The sequence below is a fragment of the Hyperolius riggenbachi genome, chromosome 10 (genome assembly GCF_040937935.1).
Source record: "Hyperolius riggenbachi isolate aHypRig1 chromosome 10, aHypRig1.pri, whole genome shotgun sequence".
NCBI lineage: Eukaryota > Metazoa > Chordata > Amphibia > Anura > Hyperoliidae > Hyperolius > Hyperolius riggenbachi.
The window spans coordinates 159,916,690-159,935,355 of record NC_090655.1 but is presented as its reverse complement, the minus strand read 5'-3'; positions in this window follow the sequence as shown (position 1 = coordinate 159,935,355).

Genomic DNA, 18,666 nt, shown 5'->3' with positions numbered 1-18,666 from the left:
TGTATATTCAGTGGTATTGTGATAACTCTTTATTTAAGGTGTCACTCTAACACACTGATCTGATTATATAAATGTGATTCTTATAGCCACGTGAGAATATAAAGGATATACATAAGGATTAATTATAAATCTTAATAATTTTTTCCACAGTATGTAAGCTGGCTTTTGAAAGCCTACAATTCCCTGAGGGAGGAGGGAGCAATGTAAGGAATAACAATCAGCCTAGGAGTAAGCTAAAAAGCCTAACTAAGCTTTCCCTAGCAGAGTCTGTCAGCAGCTATCCCTTAACTAATTACTGTAGGCAGACGACTGAGTAAAACGGCTGGAGAACCTTGCCTTTTATAAAGGGGGGGGGGGGCTCTAGGAGTGAGTGCAGTCTGATTGGCAACAATGTGCCTGCTGACTGTGATGTAGAGGGTCAAAGTTGTGCTCAATGGAGCATTATGGGGGCGAATCGAACTTCCGCAAAAGTTCGCCTTCGCCGGCGAACGCGAACCACCTAAAGTTCCCCTGGAACCGTTCGCGGGCGAACCGTTCGGGCCATCTCTAATTAAGAATATTATTGCCTTATGCTAAGGAATTTCCTTATCCTTACCCATCCTGTTACTATGACATCGGAAGCAGAGGCAAATGTGCTGTAGAATTTTCAGTGCCTGCCTTAAAAATAGGTCATTCAGCAATGAGTAGAACTGCTTATATCAATTACAACCACTAAAATGATCAGGAATAGAGAAAATGCACAGCAACCCAACATAAAAAGAATGACTTAGAGGCTATTTACATGGAGCGTGAAAAATGCATTCAGCCATGAACTTGTCATAATTAGCTCTGCTAGTTCATCAAGCCAGACTATTTAAGTATGTGAAAGTTGGTGTGGAGATGTAAAACATTTCACATTTATTATAGGAGGAAAAAAAACAAACTAAAGCTAATAGGAATTCACTTAAGTGAGTATCACATATTTAGTGTCTCAATAAGTCTCAGAAGATCAAGGGCAATTGGAAAGATAATATACAGTGAAAATATGTTTGGCTATCTTGAAATGGTCACATTTATCACATGCAGTAAACTGCAGGAATTTCCTTGATGTTACGTTGCCAACTAGCAGCACACATTTTGGAAACGCTCTATAGGAACCCTAGGATATGTTTTCTATGAAGAAGACAATACAGGGTTTCTTAACACTTGGATTAGATACATAGGATCTACTTTACTAAATTCCATCCAAAACTCTAGATCATTGGAGGACACAAGTAATCCCTTTAACCAGGACTGGAATTATTATTAAAAAATAATAGTAATAATCTCTTAAAATATTTTAAATATTTGCAACTCTCATCCACCCAATTAGCAGTTACATGTGGACTTTAACTACATAACGACCATGTCATGCCAATGGGCATGACCGCGGCGGCAGCCCCTGAACCGCCTAACGCCAATTGGTGTCAAGTCCCGGGGCCAGCTTTCGCCGGAGATCACACGCAGGCTGCATGCGCATCTCCTGCTTGGTAGGCAGAGCTTTGGCCCGCATTCAGTCTCCCAGCGGCGATCGCCGCTCGGAGACTGTTAAGACACCATCTAATTGCCTCGTACAACGCTGCGATCTAAGGCAGCGCTGTACTGGGGACAGTTATGTGACACGGCTGTCCCCTCTGTTGCTGCAGAAGTGAAGCCTATGACAGCCGATCATGCTGATTGCCTGGTGGGGGGAAGGAGGGAGGGGGATTATAAAATGAAAAAAAAAATTAAATTTTTTTTTTAGCAAAATGAAATAAATATGTATAAAAAAAAAAACACCTGGGGGGGAGGCGATCAGACCCACCAACAGAAAGCTCTGTTGGTGGGGAGAAAACGGAGGGGTAGGGGGGATCACTTGTGTGCTGAGTTGTGTGGCCCTGCAGCTTGGCCTTAAAGCTGCAGCGGCCAATTTCTCCAAAAAAGGCCTGGTCTTTAGGGGGGTTTAACACTGCGGTCCTCAAGTGTTAAAAAAAAATCAACCCATTTATAGAGATGGCCTGAACCTCCGATCTTCGGTTCATGAACCTCCCGTGAAAGTTCGGTTCGCGCGAACTTTCGTGAACCGCAATAGACTTCAATGGGGAGGCGAACTTTGAAAACTAGAAAAATTTATGCTGGCCACAAAAGTGATGAAAAAGATGTTTCAAGGGGTCTAACACCTGGAGAGGGGCATGGCGGAGTGGGATACATGCCAAAAGTCCCGGGGAAAAATCTGGATTGGACGCAAAGCAGCATTTTAAGGGCAGAAATCACATTGAATGCTAAATTACAGTCCTAAAGTGCTTTAAAACATATTGCATGTGAATATATCAATCAGGGAGTGCAATTAGAGTACTGTTTCACAATGACACACTAAAATCACTGTTTAACGCACCGCAAACGGCTGTTTGCGTAGTGACGGCTGTGCTGGACTGGTGCGCACCATGGAGAGAGTGCAAGCCGTGGCAGTTATCAAGCCCATATGGTCGCCGGGCTGTGGTAGCTCAATGATAGAACAAAAGTGACTGTCCAGCTGATCAAATTTGGTCTGTCCACAATGAAGCAACAACCTTATTATCTTTGGTGTGCCACCCCCCGAGACTCATAGAGCCGGCGGTCATTGCTTCATTGTGATATGCAAGCCCCTTCACCGTGGCAAGGTAAAGATCACGAAGGGAAATAGGCACATGTACATGCCTTTTGTTTTGTTGTTGCAGCTGCAGTGCAGCCAGAAAAATTAGGCAGGCATGTACATGCACCAGAAAAATTTGTATAGCGGCCGCTGCTAGCAGCGGCCTTAAAAATTCAGGAATCCGCCTGGAGTCCTGGACCCAGTTGGTGGTGGCGGAGAAGGCAAGCGGCCTGCGGGCAGAGATGCTGTGTGGCACTGGGGAGTGACTTAGGGCTTGATTCACAAAGCCATGCTAACTGTTTAGCACGGGTGTGCTAAACAGTTAGCACGTGAAGTGCCGTTCGTGGACTTTTGCGCGCGCAATTTGCCACAAATTGCGAGCGCTAAAGTCTACGATCACGCAAATCGCAGCACTTTGCGCGCGCAAAAGTCCGCGAACGGCACTTCACGTGCTAACTGTTTAGCAGACCCGTGCTAAACAGTTAGCACGGCTTTGTGAATCAAGCCCTTAGTCTTAAGGCAGGCAGCCAGTCACACGGCGTGCAGGCAGAGATGCTGTGTGTGGGGACTGACTTAGTCTTTGGGTGGGCAGTAGCCCTCCGGGATCCATGCCTGAATCACTTTTGTGACTTAGGTGACTTCTCTTCTCAGTGACAATGCCTCCAGCTGTGCTGAAGGTCCTTTCTGACAGGACGCTTGAGGCAGGGCAAGACAGAAGTTGGATGGCAAATTGGGACAGCTCTGGCCACAGGTCAAGCCTGCGCACGCAGTAGTCTAAGGGTTCATCGCTGCTCACAGTGTTTACATCCACACTTAAGGCCAGGTAGTCAGCTACCTGCCGGTCCAGGCGTTGGTGGAGGGTGGATCCGGAAGGGATAAGGCAAGGCGTTGGACTAAATGTCCGCATGTCCAACATCACCATGAGATCACTGGAGCATCCTGTCCTTGCCTGCGTGGACATGGGAGAAGCAGTACTGGCAGTGGTACCTTTATTGCGTTGTTCTGTGACATCAACCTTATACGCATTGTAAAGCATACTTGCCAGCTTGTTCTGCATGTTTTGCATCCTTTCTTCCTTCAGGTGAGTTGGTAACATGTCTGCCACTTTGTGCAGAGGGTCTAGTAGAGTTGCCACCCAGTAAAGGTTATTCCCCTTGAGTTTTTTATACGGGGGTCCCTCAACAGGCTGGACAGCATGAAAGACATCTGCACAAAGTACTATCTGTCACGGAAGAGACGTGAGAGAAGAGAACGCAATTGCAATCGGGTTCCTGCACTGATTGTCATTGTGTTGCCAGATCAGAATCTTATGTCTGTGGGATACCTGCAGCCCAGCTTGGGGTCTCTCCTTGCTCTCAGCAGAGAGATAGCTCAGTAACCTAAAGTGCAGGATGGCTCTGTTGACTTGTTCATTAGCATATGACTGGAATCTGGGCCTTAGCAGAGCTGTCAGTGTTTGTTGGAGCTGATCTCACTCAGATGTTAATTAGCATACCAAAAGTACTTTCATCCAGGGAGAGCCAAAGGAAGCTAAGCTCAGCAGGAGACCAGACTGCCTGGCACCGCCAGCAGCAGAAAGGAAGTGAATGCTGTATATGATTTTTAGCATGTTTTTAGCATGTTTAAGGAATATCGATCATAGGAGAAGTATGAGAGTTATCTCATTCTGCTGCTCCGGGTCTGGTGAATAATTTAATATTAAATTGAGGCCACTGGCATACCCAGAAACCGAGGTATTCTGCTATTTGGTAACCGGGCATGCAAAAGCACCCAAGTTTGATGTCGTATGAACTGTCATATTCTGAGGAACATGAATCTGTGGCTGTTAGGTGTGTGCGGGTAGCGTAAGCCGGGATATAGAAAATGTCATATTTGGTGGCCACAAGGAATACACCAAGGGGATTAAACGCACCCTGTCCAGCCCCTGACTGGACCTGAGACTCCACCCAAAGATGGAATAAGTCAAAAGTGTTTGCCAGGGACTCCTCCCTCGGTCCTCCAAATTCCACCTTCATGGGAACATGCTGCCACTCTGAGGAACAGTGGTGGCCATCTTGTCTGAACTTTGCTCCTGAACTGAACTGAAACCAAGAACTTTATGAGTTTTCCCAGAAGGACATATTTCTATGAACTTTAAGTATCCGTTTTTCTTCCCTTTTATTTTTTTATACTGTGCTATTCGTCTCTATAATTGTTGATTTTAATGATTTTCTGTATATATTAATTAATTTTGTTGCATTAGTAATAAACGACGCTACCGTCATTTATTCGTTCAGCTACCCTATTATTCAGCCGCACAAACTGAACCCTGGTCTCTGAAGAGTCACTACTACTGTGCTAGCTAGACAGTATAGAGTGTGTTTAACTGTTATATTTGCAGGTCTAGAATCAGCCAGTCAGTGGGCTCCTCTGTCCCATGGTAACAGAGGTGGTGCCAGTTATACCCTTAAATAGTGTGTAAATTATATTACCGTAACTCACAGGCTCCCTTCTAGTCGGTCTGCTGCCAAAATTCCAGTGGTTTCTGCGCACCGATTGCGACCACAGCTTGCATGGTCTGTGTGCTGAAACCGATTGGAAGGCATTTTCCTGCCATAACTGTTCCTCTTCACGCTCCTCCACAGCTTGATCCACCACTCTACGCATGGCATGCTCCAGGAAGTAAGCGTACGGGATCAAGTCGCTGATGGTGCGACTCACCAGGTTGGTCACCTCCTCAAAGGGCTGCATGAGCCTGCATGCATTTCGCATCAGTGTTCAGTTGTTGGGCCACAACATCCCCATCTCCCCAGATTGTGTCCTTTTACTGTAATTGAACAGGTACTGGGTGACGGCTTTCTCCTGTTCTAGCCGGTGAGAGAACATGACCAGGGTCGAATTCCAGCGAGTCGGGCTATCACATATGAAGCGTCTCACCGGCAAGTTTTTTTTCCGCTGAATGTCCGCAAAGCGTGCCATGGCCTTGTAAGACTGCCTGAAATGCCCACACAACTTCCTGGCCTGCTTCAGGATGTCCTCTAAGCCTGGGTACTTGGACACAAATCTTTGAATAACTTGATTCAGCACATGTGCCATGCAGGGTACATGTGTCAGCTTTCCCAAATTCAAAGCAGAAAGGAGATTGCTGCCGTTGTCACACACCACGTTGCCAATCTCCAGCTGGTACGGGGTCAGCCACTGATCCACCTGTTTGTTCAGAGCAGCCAGGAGAGCTGGTCCAGTGTGACTCTCCGCTTTGAGGCAAGACATGTCTAAGATGGCGTGACACCGTCGTACCTGGCATGCAGCATAGGCCCTGGGGAGCTGGGGCTGTGTAGCTGGAGAGGAGATTGCGGCAAAAGCCAAGGAGGGGGAGGAGGATGACGACTGCGAAGAGGATGTAGCAGGTGGAGAGGAGGTGGCAGGAGGCCTGCCTGCAAGCCGTGGAGGTTTCATAGGTTGGTCCGCTGCACAGCCACGTACTCCCTGCATCGTCAGCGGTCACCAGGTTGACCCAACGGGCTGTGTAAGTAATGTAGCGGCCCTGACCGCGCTTGGCAGACCAGGCATCTGTTGTCAGGTGGACCCTTGACCCAAAGCTGGGTGCCAGAGATGACACCACTTGCCTCTCCACTTCACGGTACAGTTTGGGTATCGCCTTTTTAGAGAAATAATTGCGTCCTGGTATCTTCCACTTAGTGTTGGGCGAACAGTGTTCGCCACTGTTCGGGTTCTGCAGAACATCACCCTGTTCGGGTGATGTTCGAGTTCGACCGAACACCTGATGGTGTTCGGCCAAACCGTTCGGCCATATGGCCGAACTAAGAGCGCATGGCCGAACGTTCCCCGAACGTTCGGCTAGCGCTGTGATTGGCCGAACGGGTCACGTGGTTCGGACCCGAACGCGCTCTGATTGGCCGAACGGGTCACGTGGTTCGGGTAAATAAATACCCGATCCACGTCATTTCTCCGCCATTTGTCTGTGGGTTTAGCTTTGGGTAGGCAGGCAGGGTAGTTCTCTCTCCAGCCAAGCTAGCCAGGGTCCCCCCAGTCATTGTGTCGCTGCTGGGAACAGTAGTACACCGCTCACCCACACTATATAGCATTGTGTTTACTGCCACTCTGTGTACACCGCTCACCCACCACTGTATAGCATTGTGTTTACTGCCACTCTGTGTCTCTGCTGGGAACAGTAGTACACCGCTCACCCACCACTGTATAGCATTGTGCTCTGTGTCGCTGCTGGGAATAGTAGTACACCGCTCACCCACCACTGTATAGCATTGTGCTCTGTGTCGCTGCTGGGAACAGTAGTACACCACTCACCCACCACTGTATAGCATTGTGCTCTGTGTCGCTGCTGGGAACAGTAGTACACCGCTCACCCACCACTGTATAGCATTGTACTCTGTGTCGCTGCTGGGAACAGTAGTACACCGCTCACCCACCACTGTATAGCATTGTGCTCTGTGTCACTGCTGGGAACAGTAGTACACCGCTCACCCACCACTGTATAGCATTGTGCTCTGTGTCGCTGCTGGGAATAGTAGTACACCGCTCACCCACCACTGTATAGCATTGTGCTCTGTGTCGCTGCTGGGAACAGTAGTACACCGCTCACCCACCACTGTATAGCATTGTGCTCTGTGTCGCTGCTGGGAACAGTAGTACACCGCTCACCCACCACTGTATAGCATTGTGCTCTGTGTCGCTGCTGGGAACAGTAGTACACCGCTCACCCACCACTGTACAGCATTGTGCTCTGTGTCGCTGCTGGGAACAGTAGTACACCGCTCACCCACCACTGTATAGCATTGTGCTCTGTGGCGCTGCTGGGAATAGTAGTACACCGCTCACCCACCACTGTATAGCATTGTGCTCTGTGTCGCTGCTGGGAATAGTAGTACACCGCTCACCCACCACTGTATAGCATTGTGCTCTGTGTCGCTGCTGGGAATAGTAGTACACCGCTCACCCACCACTGTATAGCATTGTGCTCTGTGTCGCTGCTGGGAATAGTAGTACACCGCTCACCCACCACTGTATAGCATTGTGCTCTGTGTCGCTGCTGGGAATAGTAGCACACCGCTCACCCACCACTGTATAACATTGTGCTCTGTGTCGCTGCTGGGAACAGTAGTACACCGCTCACCCACCACTGTATAGCATTGTGCTCTGTGTCGCTGGTGGGAACAGTAGTACACCGCTCACCCACCACTGTATAGCATTGTGCTCTGTGTCGCTGGTGGGAACAGTAGTACACCGCTCACCCACCACTGTATAGCATTGTGCTCTGTGTCGCTGCTGGGAACAGTAGTACACCGCTCACCCACCACTGTATAGCATTGTGCTCTGTGTCGCTGCTGGGAATAGTAGTACTCCGCTCACCCACCACTGTATAGCATTGTTACCGGTCCCTTTTCCTGGAACCTCTTATCTGTATTACATTTATGACTGCATGGCGACAAAAAGCATGTTACCTGTGCAAAGAAAAATGACATTTTCCGCATTTAAAAGACATTTTTTCCTTTGAAACTTTACAATCAATTTTCTCAAAAACTATAAGCTCTTTTTCAAATATTTTTTTTCCTCTTGTACCCACTCCCAAGGTGCACATACCCTGCAAATTTGGGGTATGTAGCATGTAAGGAAGCTTTAAAAAGCACGAAAATTCGGGTCCCCATTGACTTCCATTATGTTCGGAGTTCGGCGCGAACACCCGAACATCGCGGCCATGTTCGGCGAACGTTCGTGAACCCGAACATACAGGTGTTCGCCCAACACACTGCGGTGTCCCAATGGCCACAAATTTACGGAAGACCTCAGAGTCCACCAGCTTGTATGGTAACAGCTGGCGAGCTAACAGTTCCACCACACCAGTTGTCAGATGCCGGGCAAGGGGGTGACTGGCAGAAATTGGATTCTTCCGCTCAAAGATTTCCTTTACGGACACCTGGCTGTTGTGGGCAGAGGAGCAGGAACCGCTAAAGATCAGAGGCGGAGTGGAGGAGGGTGGCTGTGAAGGTGCAAGGGAGAAAGCGGCTGAAGATGCTGCACCTGAAGGAGGAAGAGGAGAAGGAGGGTGGCTTTTCTTTTGTGTGCTGCTTTTGCTCAGGTGCTCTTCCCATTGCAGTTTGTGCCTTTTCTGCATGTGCCTTCATAAGGCACTTGTCCCTACGTGAGTGTTGGCCTTTCCACGGCTCAATTTTTGGAGGAAGAGAGAAAAGATGGCATTGCTCCGATCTGAGGCAGACACATTAAAAAATGTCCAAACCGCTGAGCCCCCCTGGGGTGATGGCAATATGGTGGCATCAGCAGCTGACGTTGAAGGGCATGTTGGCTGGCTGTACATAGGTGGCGATACATGGCGCTGGACACTGCCACCAGCTGTTTCTGATGACGAGCCCCTCCCGCTTCTTTCAGGAACTCGTCTCCTTCTACTTTTCTCTGACTCCCCCTGTTTATCTCCTCTATTGGGAACATACGTGGGATCCGTATCATCGTCATCATCATAATCATCCTGCCCAGCTTCGCTTGCCTCAGACACCTCAAAAACTGCAGGTATTTCATCATCTTCACACATTACATCCATAGTGTCGCCGCCTAACTCAGACATGAGGTGGTGTAACTTGCTTAGCGCCTTCATCTGATTGTAACAATAATGGCTGTGAATCAGTTAATTCCCCACTAATTAACTCCTGCGAAGTGTCAAATGCAACGGATGTAGTGCTTGTAGTAGCGCTGGTGGCTGCGGAAGATGAGGTGTTCTGTGTTAAATAGTCAACAACGTCCTGACAATCTTGGGAGTTGATGGGACGTGCCTTCTGCTAAGCACTGTACTTTGGTCAAAATCACATCAACACAACCGCGCACAGACCTGCAGGGTGGACTTCCTCTGGGTCTGCCTCTACCTCTGCCTGTTTTGTCCGTTGTGTCCATATCGGGGGGGGGGGGGGGGGGGATGGAGTGAAAGGTATGCACTGACTTGACTAATACAATGTGTAGTCACACAGGTGCAGTTAACAGGTATGCTTGGAGTGGTATATCACACTGCGTGCACTCACGTAGGTAGGTGGGTGCACTGAACACAACAGGTAGGTATACGCAGTGATGAGGTGGGTGCACTGAACACAACAGGTAGGTATATGCAGTGATGGGTATTACAATGTGCACCTGTCACACACAGACAGGTAGCAGGCAGGCACAGTGACACTGTGTGCACTCAAGTAGGTAGGTGGGTGCACTGTGAACAACAGGTAGGTACAGTGATGTGAAAAACTATTTGCCCCCTTCCTGATTTCTTATTCTTTTGCATGTTTGTCACACTTAAATGTTTCTGCTCATCAAAAACCGTTAACTATTAGTCAAAGATAACATAATTGAACACAAAATGCAGTTTTAAATGATGGTTTTTATTATTTAGTGAGAAAAAAAACTCCAAATCTAAATGGCCCTGTGTGAAAAAGTGATTGCCCCCTTGTTAAAAAATAACTTAACTGTGGTTTATCACACCTGAGTTCAATTTCTGTAGTCACCCCCAGGCCTGATTACTGCCACACCTGTTTCAATCAAGAAATCACTTAAATAGGAGGCTATAGCTTGGACATTCTGTTAGTTAAAGGTATTTTCTTTTCCAGTTTCTGTTTACATGGCGGATCCAGAAGGGTATAAACCCAGTAATTGGTGTTGTCCAGAATGCGCACAATGCGTGGGTCGCGTTCAATGCAGTCTAGCATGAATTGAGCCATGTGTGCAAGAGTCCTACCAGAGTCCTACCAGAATCCTCATCATCCTCTTGTGAGCGTTGTGATAGTTGTTGTGATGCATCATAGTCGTCACCTTCCTCCTGGTCTGCTTCTGCTGACCATTCGCGCTGAATTGTGGAAGTCCAACATGCACTGCTCTGGCCCTCGTCAGTGGTGGCATGAAATTCCTGCTCCAACTCCAGCTGTTCCTCCTCCTCTTCTTCGTCATAGCTGCTGGGGCCAGCATTCCCTGAGGCGGATGGCCTGATGTTGGTACCATCTCCTTCAGATTCCCCCAGTTGCATCATGACAGCTGTTTCCTTGATTTTCAACATTGACCTCTTCAGTAAACACAGCAGTGGTATGGTAATGCTGACTGAAGAGTTGTCACTGCTCACAAGCAACGTGGATTGCTCAAAATTTTGGAGGACTTGGCAGAGGTCCAACATGTTGGCCCAATCGGATCCACAGAAGCTTGGCAGCTGTCCGGATGCGCCTCGGTACTGCGCCGTCATGTACTGGACCACTGCACTCTTCTGCTCACAAAAGCGTGCTAGCATGTGCAGCGTAGAATTCCAGCGCGTAGGGACATCACACAGCAAGCGATGGTGGGGGAGATTGAAGCGCTCCTGCATCTTGGCGAGTGCCCCCGAAGCAGTACTGGAATTTCTACAATGTTTGGCCACTCGACGCACCTTCAACAGAAGATCGGCCACGCCTGGGTATGTCCTCAGGAACCGCTGAACTACTAGGTTCATCACGTGCGCCAGGCAAGGGATGTGTGTCAGCTTAGCCAACCTTAAAGCGCGAATGAGATTACTCCCATTATCACACACAACCATGCCCGGTTTGAAGTCCAGCGGTGCCAGCCACAAATCCGTCTGTTCCTTTATTCCCTTCCAAATTTCCTCCCCTGTGTGCTGCTTATCCCCAAGGCAGATCAGCTTCAGCAATGCTTGCTGACGCATGCCAACAGCTGTGCTGCACTGCTTCCACGATCCTACTGCTGCTGGGTTAGCGTTTCCGGATGAGGTACAGCTTTGAGATGCGTTGGAGGAGAAGGAGTCAGAGAGGTAGGTGCTGCTGTTGTTATCCAGTGGGAGGGACGGCGGTGCAGCTGTTTGCGGCGTGGGCAACACCCGCGCCGTAGCAGGTGAGGAATCGCTGCCAGGCTCCACAAGGTTCACCCAGTGCGCGGTAAGGGAGATGTATCGACCCTGTCCGAACGCACTCGTCCAAGTGTCAGTGGTGAGGTGAACCTTGCAGGCAACGGCATTCTTCAAGCTTCGGGTTATTTTGCTGACCACGTGCTCATGCAACTCAGGCACTGCAGAGCGCGCAAAGTGGTAGCGGCTGGGAACCACGTAACGTGGGATGGCCACTGACATCATGCCCTTGAAGCTGTTTGTCTCCACCACTCGATATGGCAGCATTTCGCAGGCCAGAACCTTGGCTATGCTGGCTGTTACTGCCACGGCCCGGGGGTCATTTGCTGGCAATTTCCTCTTGCGCTCAAACATCTCCGACACAGACAACTGAACCGTAGCGCTGCACACGGAAGGGCTGTTGGTTGTTGTGTTTGATGAACACTGGGAGACCTCAAGAGCACTACTCCGGAAAGTGACAGTGTCAGCGTCGTCTGATGTTTGTGAATGTTGTGAACCACGCAATGGCTGGGCTACTGCTGCTGCTGAGGCGGGTCTGGTGGTGAGTCTGGTGAACCCAAGGGAGGCAGTGTTGCTGGTACCCTGTCCTGCCGCGTTTGCCCACAGAGTGGGATGTTTGGATAGCATGTGGCGGCTCATGCTGGTGGTGGAGAGGTTGTTAATACTTTTCCCCCTGCTCAGGCGAGTCTTGCACACCTTGCAAATCGCCATGGTAACATCCTCAGTGCAGTCTTCAAAGAAAGCCCAGACTTTGGAGCACCTGCCTCCTTGCTGGCGATTTCTGTTTGCTCCTCTTTTGCCTCTCACTTGAACTTCCACGCTTGTGGTGCCTGAAATTGCGCGCCGCCTACCTTGTGGCACAAGGCGAACTCGTGCAGCAGTGGGTTCTTCAACAGACTCATCTGTGCTGCTGCTACGACGGCGATGTTCTCGTTCACAAACAAAATCTGGGTCTCTGTCCACATTGTCCATACCCTCCTCTTCCATCTCCTCAAACTCGTCATATGTCATTGTGGGGGGCCGCCGCCGTGGAGTAGAGCTCCCCAGAACAACCTCTGCGCAGCTCACTCCAACGTCGTCTTCCAGATCTTGTCGGCCGACCTCCTGCAATTGCAACCCCTCCTGCCCAACTTGCTCTGGGATTTGGGTTTCCGAGTCCTCCTCGGACTCGCCTTGTATTTCAGTGCACGGTGCATTTCCCACAGTTAATGGTTGTGAATCCGGGCACAACATTTCTGGCTGTTCCTCCATTGACCTTTGAAAGGTGGAAGTTTGTTGGGCTGGGAATAGTTCCTGCGAATACCCCATTGTGTCCTGAGGTAATTCATAGGACTGGTTATCTGGCAGTTGTGTGCGTGGTGTCGCTGCCGGTTGTGTCAGCTTCGTGCCCACTGGCTCCTTGTAACTGGCTGAGGACTCGGACCTCGTGCGTGATGTGCTGGTGCTGCTTAACCCACTGCTGGACGCTTGAGAGGTCATCCAAGTAATTATCTGGTCCTGTTCTTTTGGATTTGTGAGGGTTGTTGTCCTGGACAACATGGGCGGTATTGAGTGGGTTTTCTTGGGTGCTCCCCTGTGGCCTGTACGTGAACCGTCAGGGGAAACACCTCTTCCCTTGCCCCTTCCTCTTTCACCGGATTTCTTCCTCATTTCACTTATCCTTACAGTACACGCTGACTGGCAGCAGTACAGTGGCAGTACAGAAATGCTATACAGTACCACTATTCCCAGCAGCGACACAGAGCACAGTGCTATACAGTGGCGGGTGAGCGGTGTACCACTATTCCCAGCAGCGACACAGAGCACAATGCTATACAGTGGCGGGTGAGCGGTGTACTACTGTTCCCAGGCCCAGCAGACACAGAGTGGAAGTAAACACAATGCTATATAGTCTGGCTGAACGGTGTACACAGAGTGGCAGTAAACACAATGCTATATAGTCTGGCTGAGCGGTGTACACAGAGTGGCAGTACACACAATGCTATATAGTCTGGCTGAGCGGTGTACACAGAGTGGCAGTACACACAATGCTATATAGTCTGGCTGAGCCGTGTACACAGAGTGTCAGTAAACAATGCTATATATAGCGTGGCTGAGCGAGGTACACAGTGGCAGTACACACAATGCTATATAGTCTGGCTGAGCGGTGTACACAGAGTGGCAGTACACACAATGCTATATAGTCTGGCTGAGCGGTGTACACAGAGTGGCAGTACACACAATGCTATATAGTCTGGCTGAGCGGTGTACACAGAGTGGCAGTACACACAATGATATATAGTCTGGCTGAGCCGTGTACACAGAGTGGCAGTACACACAATGCTATATAGTCAGGCTGAGCCGTGTACACAGAGTGTCAGTAAACAATGGTATATAGTCTGGCTGAGCGGTGAACACAGAGTGGCAGTAAACACAATGCTATATATAGCGTGGCTGAGCGAGGTGCACAGTGGCAGTACACACAATGCTATATAGTCAGGCTAAGCCGTGTACACAGAGTGTCAGAAAACACAATGCTATATATAGCGTGGCTGAGCGAGGTGCACAGTGGCAGTACACACAATGCTATATAGTCAGGCTGAGCCGTGTACACAGAGTGTCAGTAAACAATGGTATATAGTCTGGCTGAGCGGTGTACACAGAGTGTCAGTAAACAACGGTATATAGTCTGGCTGAGCGGTGTACACAGAGTGGCAGTAAACACAATGCTATATATAGCGTGGCTGAGCGAGGTGCACAGTGGCAGTACACACAATGCTATATAGTCAGGCTAACCCGTGTACACAGAGTGTCAGAAAACACAATGCTATATATAGCGTGGCTGAGCGAGGTGCACAGTGGCAGTACACACAATGCTTTATAGTCAGGCTGAGACGTGTACACAGAGTGTCAGTAAACAATGGTATATAGTCTGGCTGAGCGGTGTACACAGAGTGTCAGTAAACAACGGTATATAGTCTGGCTGAGCGGTGTACACAGAGTGGCAGTAAACACAATGCTATATATAGCGTGGCTGAGCGAGGTGCACAGTGGCAGTACACACAATGCTATATAGCCAGGCTAAGCCGTGTACACAGAGTGTCAGAAAACACAACGCTATATATAGCGTGGCTGAGCGAGGTGCACAGTGGCAGTACACACAATGCTATATTAGTCAGGCTAAGCCGTGTACACAGAGTGTCAGAAAACACAATGCTATATATAGCGTGGCTGAGCGAGGTGCACAGTGGCAGTACACACAATGCTATATAGTCAGGCTGAGCCGTGTACACAGAGTGTCAGTAAACAATGGTATATAGTCTGGCTGAGCGGTGTACACAGAGTGTCAGTAAACAACGGTATATAGTCTGGCTGAGCGGTGTACACAGAGTGTCAGAAAACACAATGCTATATATAGCGTGGCTGAGCGAGGTGCACAGTGGCAGTACACACAATGCTATATTAGTCAGGCTAAGCCGTGTACACAGAGTGTCAGAAAACACAATGCTATATATAGCGTGGCTGAGCGAGGTGCACAGTGGCAGTACACACAATGCTATATAGTCTCGCTAAGCCGTGTACACAGAGTGTCAGAAAACACAATGCTATATATAGCGTGGCTGAGCGAGGTGCACAGTGGCAATACACACAATGCTATATTAGTCAGGCTAAGCCGTGTACACAGAGTGTCAGAAAACACAATGCTATATATAGCGTGGCTGAGCGAGGTACACAGTGGCAGTAAACAATGCTATATATAGTGTGGCTGAGCGAGCGGTGTACTACTGTTTCCAGCAGCGACACACAATGACTGGGGGGGACCCTGGCTAGCGTGGCTGGAGAGCGAACTACCCTGCCTGCCTACCCAAAGCTAAACCCACAGAGAAATGGCGGAGATATGACGTGGTTCGGGTATTTATTTACCCGAACCACGTGACCGTTCGGCCAATCAGAGCGCGTTCGGGCCCGAACCACGTGACCCGTTCGGCCAATCACAGCGCTAGTCGAACGTTCGGGGAACGTTCGGCCATGCGCTCTTAGTTCGGCCATGTGGCCGAATGGTTTGGCCGAGCACCGTCAGGTGTTCGGCCGAACTCGAACATCACCCGAACAGGGTGATGTTCTGCAGAACCCGAACAGTGGCGAACACTGTTCGCCCAACACTACCCAAGAGCAGCAGAACGGGGTCAAACCAGCCGAAGCTCTATTAGAGACTGTAGGGCTAAGTGCAGAATTTGCAAACCACAAAAATTAGCGTGGCTGGTAAGGGGGTTTCAAAAAAAGAAAAAGTTTATGCAGGAAACTAACCTGCCAGTCCTATGAGGTGAGTGGACAAAGAAAAAAGACACATGTAAGGGGGACGGTCAAACATTTATACATAACATGTCCTATGGGGTATAGGGGGCGTGGACAATACCCGTAGTGCTGCCATGGAGGCTTGGGGAAAGTGTCATTAGGACCTTGCTGTAACATAGATAGTAGTGTAACTATTTCTCAACTCAACTAATGTACCCTTCTTAAACATGAAGGTTATATACATAACGTAAGCAGGGTGGTGCAGTGGAAGTGTGCTGGGCCCATAACCCAGAGGTTGATGGATTTAAACCATCCTCTGCTAGGCATGATTTTATTTATGCACCTCGCTTTATTGCATGGGCAAAACGGTTTCCATAGCCCTGTAAGAGAAAGTGTAATAAAGGCCAGGCGCGTCGTTAGGGCAATAGATCCGAAGCACGGGCTACGGATCCTGCCCACAGTGCCACGAACCTCTGAACGCCTGCTGCGGGGCACTCTGAAAGGAAGCGTCTGTTGCCATGACACCTCCGCTCTATGCTCCCCTCCGTGGCCAGCCCAGTACACATGCGCATAGTGCCAAGCTGCTGCTCTGCCTCTTCTCCCTGTCATTTCCGGAAGACTCTGCCACCCTGAAGCTCCGCCTCCCAGCAGGGTTTGAATCGGAGCGCGTTATTCCTGGAGTTGAGTTGACAGGGGACAGGGGAGCAGAAGCGTGTCCAGTGAGAGGACTGCGGGCACCTGGACTTCACTACACTGAAGAGTGTTCAGTGTAGTGTGACTGAGGATGGAGCGAGGCAGCGAGCAAGTCTTCAAAGCTGCTGCAGACATACTGACAAGGAGAAGATTAAAGCCAGCGACACGGAGTATACAGCGGCAGCTAGTCAGTTGCTTCCTGAAGACTGCATGTCTGGGAGGAGGTAATATACTAATATACTCCATCTGGCTTCTACTCTGGATTGTTTTTCTTTCTCCCGTCTCTCCCCCCTTCCCTTTTTTTATATCTCCTATGCTGTGTTCACAGTGAAGTGTGTGTGTCTGTGTGTGTGTGTCTGTGTGTGTGTGTGTCTGTGTGTGTGTCTGTGTGTGTGTGTCTGTGTGTGTGTGTGTCTGTGTGTGCGTGTGTGTGTGTGTGTGTGTGTGTGTCTGTGTGTGTGTGTGTGTGTGTTCCTTCTAAATTGGGGTAGAAACTGTGGGTATCTGTGCCTGTACGCCTCTGTGTCCCATCCTGTGTTTTTTGTTTACCTCTCTGTGCCCTAGTGTGTGTGTGCCCCCCCCCATCCTGTGTGTCTGTCCTGTGCCCTGTCCTCCGTGTGTGTGTCTGATCTCTGCTACCTTCGATATGTACAGTATAAGCTTTTACTCTGTGCCTGTACTGATAGTAAAATAGCTGCAATATCTGCTGATCTCTGCTACCTCTGGTGTGTGCAGTATAAGCTGTTATGCCTCATCTACACGCAGCGATCCGGCGGCTTGATTAGCTGCCGGATCGCCTATTCCGCATCCCCGCGCGTCCATCGAATTCGATCCGCCCTCGTCCCCACCCGCCGCCGCTTATCTTTCGCTCGATTCCCTGCCATTGCCCCCTCGTGGGGAACGAGCAGGGAATCGGCAGTGGCAAGATCCGACTTGTCGGATCTTATCAATCGAGCCGCATCAGCGGCTCGATTAATAAGTAACATCGCTGCGTGTAGATGAGGCTTTACTCGGTGCCTGTACTGATAGTAAACTAGCTGCAGTATGTGCTGATCTTTGCTACTTCCAGTATGTACTGTTTAAGCTGTTACTCTGTTCTTGTACTGATAGTAAACTAGCTGCAGTATGTGCTGATCTTTGCTACTTCCAGTATGTACTGTTTAAGCTGTTACTATGTGCCTGTACTGATAGTAAACAAGCTGCAGTGTGTGCTGATCTTTGCTACCTCCAGTATGTACTGTATAAGCTGTTACTCTGTGCCTGTACTGATAGTAAACTGGCTGCAGTGTGTGCTGATCTCTGCTGCCTCCAGTATGTGCAGTATAAGCTGTTACTGTGTCCCTGTATTGATAGTAAACTAGCTGCAGCGTGTGCTGATCTCTGCCAGCTCCAGTATGTACAGTATAAGCTGTTACTCTGTGCCTGTACTGATAGTAAACTAGCTGCAGTGGGTCTGATCTTTGCTACCTCCAGTATGTACTGTATAAGCTGTTACTCTGCGCCTGTACTGATAGTAAACTAGCTGCAGTGTGCTGATCTCTGCTGCCTAGAGTATGTACAGTATAAGCTGTTACTCTGTGCCTGTACTGATAGTAAACTAGCTGCAGTATGTGCTTATCCCTGCTACTTTCAGTATGTAGAGTATTAGCTGTAAAGCCTGGTACACACATACAATTTTGATTAGCCAATTTTAGCTCTGTTCATCAAATTCATTGTCTGTTGGCCCACTTACTGCACGGGGGTGGTAAAATTGGTCAGTGATTGACCATTCAAAATTGTATGTGCGTATACATCTTTGATCTATGCCTATACCGATTGTCAATTATTTAAATAAAGGACAGGGGGCTCCATCCAATATTTTGATGGGCAGGCCTGTTATCTGTAGCTTACACCGCTGCTAAGTTCATGTGAATTTGGCCCCAACCCATGGCCACGCCCACTCACGGTATGGCCACGCCCATTTTTTGCCACGCCCGCAGACCCCCCTCACCTTGTGCCCACAGGTGCCCCCGATCTCCAAGGACCCTAGGAACGCCCCTGATAAAGGCCCTGCCGTAACATAGATATTAGGGTAGCTAAGACTACTCCTGGGCCTTTCTTGTAGTTGAAGAGATGGGTGAACTGTGACACCACACTAAAAAAAAAACAGCACACGGAGAAGCTTCCCCATATTGGAGGA